The sequence below is a fragment of the Nelumbo nucifera genome, chromosome 1, assembly GCF_055504915.1.
Source record: "Nelumbo nucifera cultivar China Antique chromosome 1, China Antique-T2T, whole genome shotgun sequence".
Classification (NCBI taxonomy): Eukaryota; Viridiplantae; Streptophyta; class Magnoliopsida; order Proteales; family Nelumbonaceae; genus Nelumbo; species Nelumbo nucifera.
Genome location: NC_142649.1, coordinates 2914579 through 2921382, shown reverse-complemented (window position 1 = coordinate 2921382; position 6804 = coordinate 2914579).

Genomic DNA, 6804 nt, shown 5'->3' with positions numbered 1-6804 from the left:
ATATAAATGTATAATAAAAAATTATAAATATATATAAAATATTATATTTTAAATAATAAATAATATATTATATATTATAAATATATATATTTATATATAATGCATATTTATTAATTTATAATATATAAAATATATATAATATACATAAATATATATAAAATATATAGGAAAACATGTATACCGGTCAATTCAATTAACTGCCGGTTTTTTATACTAGTTAACCGAAACCAAACCAATACCTTTAATTTTTTTAAAACACCAAACCAAAATCGAATCGACCAAGTCAGTTAACCGATTTTTCGATTCGATTTCTATGAATTTTTTCGGTCAATTCGGTTTTAAGGTTTTTTTCTCACCCCTACTCGCAACACTCACGTGAGGAAACTTGAGAGGTGAGACATGATCCAATGAGGTGACTCAAGAGTCAAGGAGCTAAACTAATATGACATTGCGAGGTTCGGCTAATGTGGTTGGTCTCGTGAGGCAACTCTGAAGTAACATTGTGAGCTTGTTTGTGGCTTTATGGGACTAATTCCATTCAATTTTACTTCCATGCTACTTTGTTATTGCCGCCGGCGAGGCCTTCATTCCATCAATTTGCCTTTTAGCCTTAAATATATACTTAAATATACATACTAAATCAGCGTAGAAGCCCTCCCATGTTAATTCTTTCCCCCAGCCCCAAGTATTCATTGTTCAAAATAGCTTTTGTTTCCTAAATTATCTATCTTCCCCTTTTCTTAAACCAGCTTTGTTTCTTAAAATCTCTCTCTCTCTAAATGCTTATCTCATTCACACTTTCCACTCCAAAATATATTTATTTACTTTTAAGTCACACTCCAAATTATGTTTAAAATGGGAAAATTTTTTATTAGTACCCTGTACTTTGGGCCTATTGCCACTTTGGTCCCCGAACTTTAAAATGCGACAATTCAGTATTTGAATTTTCAAAACATCACAATCCAGTACCTACTGTTAACGAGCTGTTAAGTGGCATTTGAAAAAGATATAAAAACCCTTCGAGTGTCATCTAATTTTTTTTATCAACCATTCAAACATTGACAAAAAAATTAACAGTCTCAAATCCTTGCATCTTCTATTCAAGAAAGTTGGGATCAGCAGAATGCCCACTCAAATGTGATCCCAACTTTCTTGAAAGGAAAAGGCAAAGATTTGAGACTGTTAATTTTTTGTCAATGTTGAGATGGTTGATAAAGAAAATTAAATAACACTTGAAGGACATTTGTGTGTTATTCAAATACCACTTAACGACTGGTTAACAGCTTGTTAACGACAGGCACAGGATTGTCACGTTTTAAAAGTTTGGGTATCAAATTATCACATTTTAAAGTTCGAGAACCAAAGTGACACTAGGCCCAAAGTACAGAGTACTAATCAGGAAATTTCCCTATTTAAAATTAAGGAAAATTGTCAAAAAAATATATGATATTAATTCATTTTTTGTTCGATTTTTTTAACCAAAATACATAAATAATGTTTTGCACAAATAAGAGTAAATACATGAGAAACCTACAGGAAAGCTGTGAAGCCTTATTTGGTAACATATCAGAATGTTGAAAATACATGAACCGAAAAATCAACTTTCCAAATGAAGCTACCTTGGGTAGTTTCTCTGAAGTGCTCATCAGTGCAGACAGCAGAAGCCATCCAAACGGGTCCTAAGTAGTATTCAATGCTCAACCCAAACTCTTTCCTAAATTAACTCTCCCTCCCTCCTCCCCCCTCCGTCTCTCTCATCTCAATCCTTCTCTTATGCACACTTCCCACTCCAAATTTTATCTAAAATTAAAAAAATATATAAAATATATGATTTTAATTGCTTTTTTTATTGGGTCAATTAACTTAATTTTACCAAATCAAATAAATAATGTTCCTTATTTGCACAAATTAGAGTGGTGCAAGAAAATCTTTGCTCAAAATTTCCGTTTTTTACTTATACTCATTGAGTTTTAAATCTAGCTAGCATCAATTTCATATATGTTTTTTTTTTTCAATTTAATCTATTATGCCAAAATCAATAAAAATTGTCCCTTTGTATTATTTCTCCTAGTTCTATGACGTAAATTTAGCCTTCTACATTAATGTCATTGGAAACCTATATTGCTAAATGCTTAATTAAATAAATATAGAAATAAAAAAATAGTTGTACAAAAAAAGAAAAAACTAAGAGTTGAAAAGCTACCCCATCTTTGAGGGAGGTCTTCTGAACAATAATAATGATAAATAAGAAAAGGTTATTTCTGGATGTTTAAAAGTCATTTTAGAAGAAGTAGGTAGAGTTGGATTATAAAGCAGAATTGGTAGGAAAAGGTTGCGATTGGAGGAACATTTTTGCAAAGCTTTTGAACCAGATTCCCTATTTGTAAGCAAAAATTTTGAAACATCGACTAGATGGTTTTCCTTAAAATTATCTTTACTAATTTAATAGCCACTTCTTCAAAAATGAATTTGGATTTGTTCTTCACAAAATGCGTCTCACACCAATTTCACAGTGCATCACAGTTGTGTATTGAGAACATCTTTCCATGAATGATAACATTAAGTATGGGAGATGTTTTTGCGATTCACAGTGAGATTGGTGTAAGGCGCTATCCTTGAGAATCAAATCCAGTCTCACTCCTCTCAAGAGTCAACTATTGCCAGAGATGGGAAGGGGAATATTTTCCAAATTAAAGCAAAGAAAATAGGATATGCCACTGCACGCCCATAAGTTAGCTATTGAGTTCAGGAACTAAGAATATATACAAATTGGAGAGATAAGACTGATGATCATAGAGTGCTTGAAAAGAAAGACCAGTCCCCATGGAAAATTGATGAATGATTCATCATTTGCAGATTGTCTGAGCTGAATGTTGTCTACTTTCACATCCATGGAGAAAAGTAAATCAAGCTGATGACTGGTTAATGGACGTTGGTCATTTGTGTGAATCTATAGACCAGCCCAGGTGTTAATCGTCTTTTAATTAAATCTGGGAAAAATCTATGATACCGGAAGAGATTTGATTAATCAAAAGCACCCTGCGGATTTGATGAATACCACCTTATTGGTCACCTCTTTTATGATACCAGTTGATTGGTCATAAGTTTTTTTATGGTTCTAAAACATAGACTCAGAAGAAATTAACTAGTTTCACATAATTTTATTATAAAAGCTCAATCATCATTCTCTCTCCTCTTCTTCCCAACATATATGAATATACAATTGAAATTTTGATTTAGGCTGAGTTCAGTTCAGGTTGGCCTAACTCTAAGGCCTCATTTGTTTTTTAGTAAGTTACTTATTCGGGTAAATGCAAATACCTGGGTAAGTGTATTTTATCCATGTTCTTTTATTTTCTAAGTAAATAAGATAATGACCATTTTAGCCATAAAATCCCCCCCAGGTGGGAAAGTTATTTACCCACCTAGGAGATGGATTTCACTTACCCCATGTAAGTGATACCTGAAAAAATAAGTTTTCCTTGATCCCCACATAAATCTGAAAAATGAACATGAAATTCATGGTCAATGTGAACCAAAATCTTATTAATCAACTTTCTCCCCTTTCAAAATTCAAAAAAAAAAAAAAACACGGCGTAATTTAAACACACCTATGGTGCAAATTAATTGGATAAGCTGCTATGGGTTTGGGATGAGTCTAATCTGGTTTGGTCAAATGCTAGTGCTGAAATGCCAACCCATTAGAGATATACAGATTCGGATAGGCATCGATCGATATATGTCATTTCTAGATTGCCATGCTATGTATATAATGTTCTGTTTGGATAAAGTTTATGCTTTTGAGCTTTAGGTTGGAGAATAAAAATGGGGAAATTGCTTTTAAAAATAAGCTAAAAATGTTTTAAACGTTTGGTAAGAATTGCTTCTAAAAACGGTTAAAATCAAAATTCAATCTGCTTTTAAGCCCCAAAACACAAAGCCTCATTGTTTATTCTTTTTTATAGATATTTTCATCTTTTATCTTTCCCCATTTTATCACCCTAGCAATTTTTTCATTCAAATATCCCATAAAACAAAATTGATAATTTATTCTATTCTTTCTTTAATATTCCATAGATGAGAGTGATGTTGACAACAACATCAATTCTGCATCAGCTGCCAACTGTTAGAACTTAAAGGGATGGATAAAGAGAGAATGAATGAGGCGTATTCTGTTTTAATTCCCATACATCCAATCTGGACTGTTTTCTTTTCCAAAGAAGAAAAAGAGAATTTTGAGATCAAAGATACTCATTTAATAAGGCAATCGTTTGAGGGGATTTTGTTCACTGAATGATAAAGATTATACGTTGGAGAAAGCAATATATCCTTCAAAAGGTTTCTCTTTTTTTTTTTTTTTTTCTCTCTTCATTAAATGATAAGAACTAAGAACGACTCACAGAAGTTGAATATTTGGTAGAAGGCAATATCCTTCGACTTGACATCTTGTTCATTATAATTAATAATTATAAGAGAGCCTTAATTTTAGACCACTACAAAACTACAACTTTTACAATCTAGGCGAGGTGGTATGTATCTAAAACAGACCTGTTCATGGGCCGGGTGGCCTGATGGGCCGGCCCAGCCCCGGACGAGCTTGAACAGGTATATAGGTCCGCGGGTTTAACCTCAGGCCAAAAAACCTGGTCCGCAATAAATTCAAGCCGGGCTCAAGATTTGCCAAAATAGCTCGGTCCGAGCCTGACCTGACCCGACCTATAATTAAACCTAAAAACCCTAGTCGAATACTCCTCTTTTTTTCACCTCTTTCCCTTATTTTTCCAGCCGAACCCTTCTTCTCCACATCCTTTTTCCTTTCTTTATATTCTTTTTTTAATGTAAATAAATTTTGAATTTATATTCTTTTTTTAATGTAAATAAATTCTAATTCATATTGATTATTGAATAGGGAAAAATTCTAATTTTTTTTATTAGGTCGGGCTCGGGCTTCGGGCTTTTTATCAGGGACAGGCTCGGGCCCAAGTTGTAGGCCCGTTGGTCGGGCTGGGCTCAGGCTCGGGCCTAACATATTTCCATTAATGAAGAGTAAAAGCCCGGCCCGAGCCTGGCTCGGCTCGGCCCATGAACAGGTCTAATCTAAAATGGGCCATTGGGCCTACATGCATATCCCATCAGCACCTTCTTTTCTTGCCGCCCCATATACTTGCGTGATGCAGCAGCAAGAGGTTTTGTGTTCATGGTCTTACTAGTTAATGATCGCCCCAACCCATAATGGGCAATTATATTTAGGGTTTGTTTGGTTTGTGGGAATGAGGTTTAGAATCGGAAAGGCTCATTTTAATTTCAACTATTTGGTTGGACGGAATCGAAATCTATTCTCATTCTTAGTGGAAGAATGGTCATTCCCTCCCCCTCTTTTAGGAGTGAAATTCCATTCCAGCTGGTTCTATTACCTATTTCAATTCTTGTTTGAACCAAATAGACTATAGGAATAGATTGTTCCAATCTAATTTCGATTTCGACTGTAAACCAAACAGACCCTTAAATATTTTGTTTAGGATCAACTGTTTACTTAGTGTAATTAGGTTTAATGTTTATATGATTTAAGAGGGTAAAGCAGGTTTTATATGTAATTGATAGCCTTTGTCTAAAAGAATGAGATTCAAACCAATGTAAAGAGTTGGGAGCCTTTGCACTGAGTTTCTATTTGATTCGGGAAAGCAGATCGGATTTGCTTTGTTACTAAAATTATGAGATAAATCGGTTCGACCAATTAGGAAACAATGTTTTTGACCCTAACGTCGGTTCGACCAATTAATCAAACAAAATGTTGATTTTACCCTTAAGTTTCATTTTACAAGGTCCATACAAGAGCTGCTAGAGCTTTTTTAGGTAAAATATGAAAACCTCCATTTAGGCTTCTAATAAGCATAAAATATTCTTTGAGGTTTGAAAAAAACTGTATTTAGCTCCCTTCCACCTTTGCCCCAGTAACGAATACTTTGAAGTTACGAAATTTCCGTCATCTTCCAACATAACTCAAAATGTCAGATCTGCCCTTCTAAACTTCACTCGATCTTGACAAGTTTATAGAGTAAAATTGCATTACTCTTTTCAATCTAACTTGGAAATTTTTTTTAACCATAAGTTATTTCAGGGATATTTTAATGCATCTCCATATGAATTGATAGATATGAGGGTAAAATAGGTATTTTTAAAAAATTAATGCATTGGGCCAACATTTTCCTTATGGGGCAAGGATGGAATAGGGATGGCAAATTTCCCCATTTCCCCGATCCCCGTGGGAATCCGCCCTGAATGGGTCAGGGATGGGGACAAATTTCCCCTTGTGGGGATGGGGATGGGGAAATTTTCTTCCCCATTGGCGGGGATGGGGTGGGGGCGAGGAATGCTCGGGGACCTCGATTCCCGGCATGTGGGATTCCCGCTAATATATGTATATATGTACACATACATTTATATATGTAAATATCTATACATGTGTCTATATATTAATATTTTAAAAAATAATATGGTTGAATATGTTTGAATCTTTTCTAATATGATTGTAATTTTTAATTATTTTATTTTTATTGTTTTTAAATAAAATAAAAAATAAAACAAAATGATTGACATTATAAAAAATCACAGGAAGTAGGGATCCCTACGGGGATGGGAATCCCTGTGGGACGGGGATGGGGATAACCTTATCCTTGTTAATGGGGATGGGGATGGGGATTTCGGCGGGGACGGGGATGGGGAGAGGCTACCCGTCCCCACCCCGCCCTGTTGTCATTCCTAGATGGAATGGAAGTAATTGCAGGTTTTCAAAACTATAAGGCT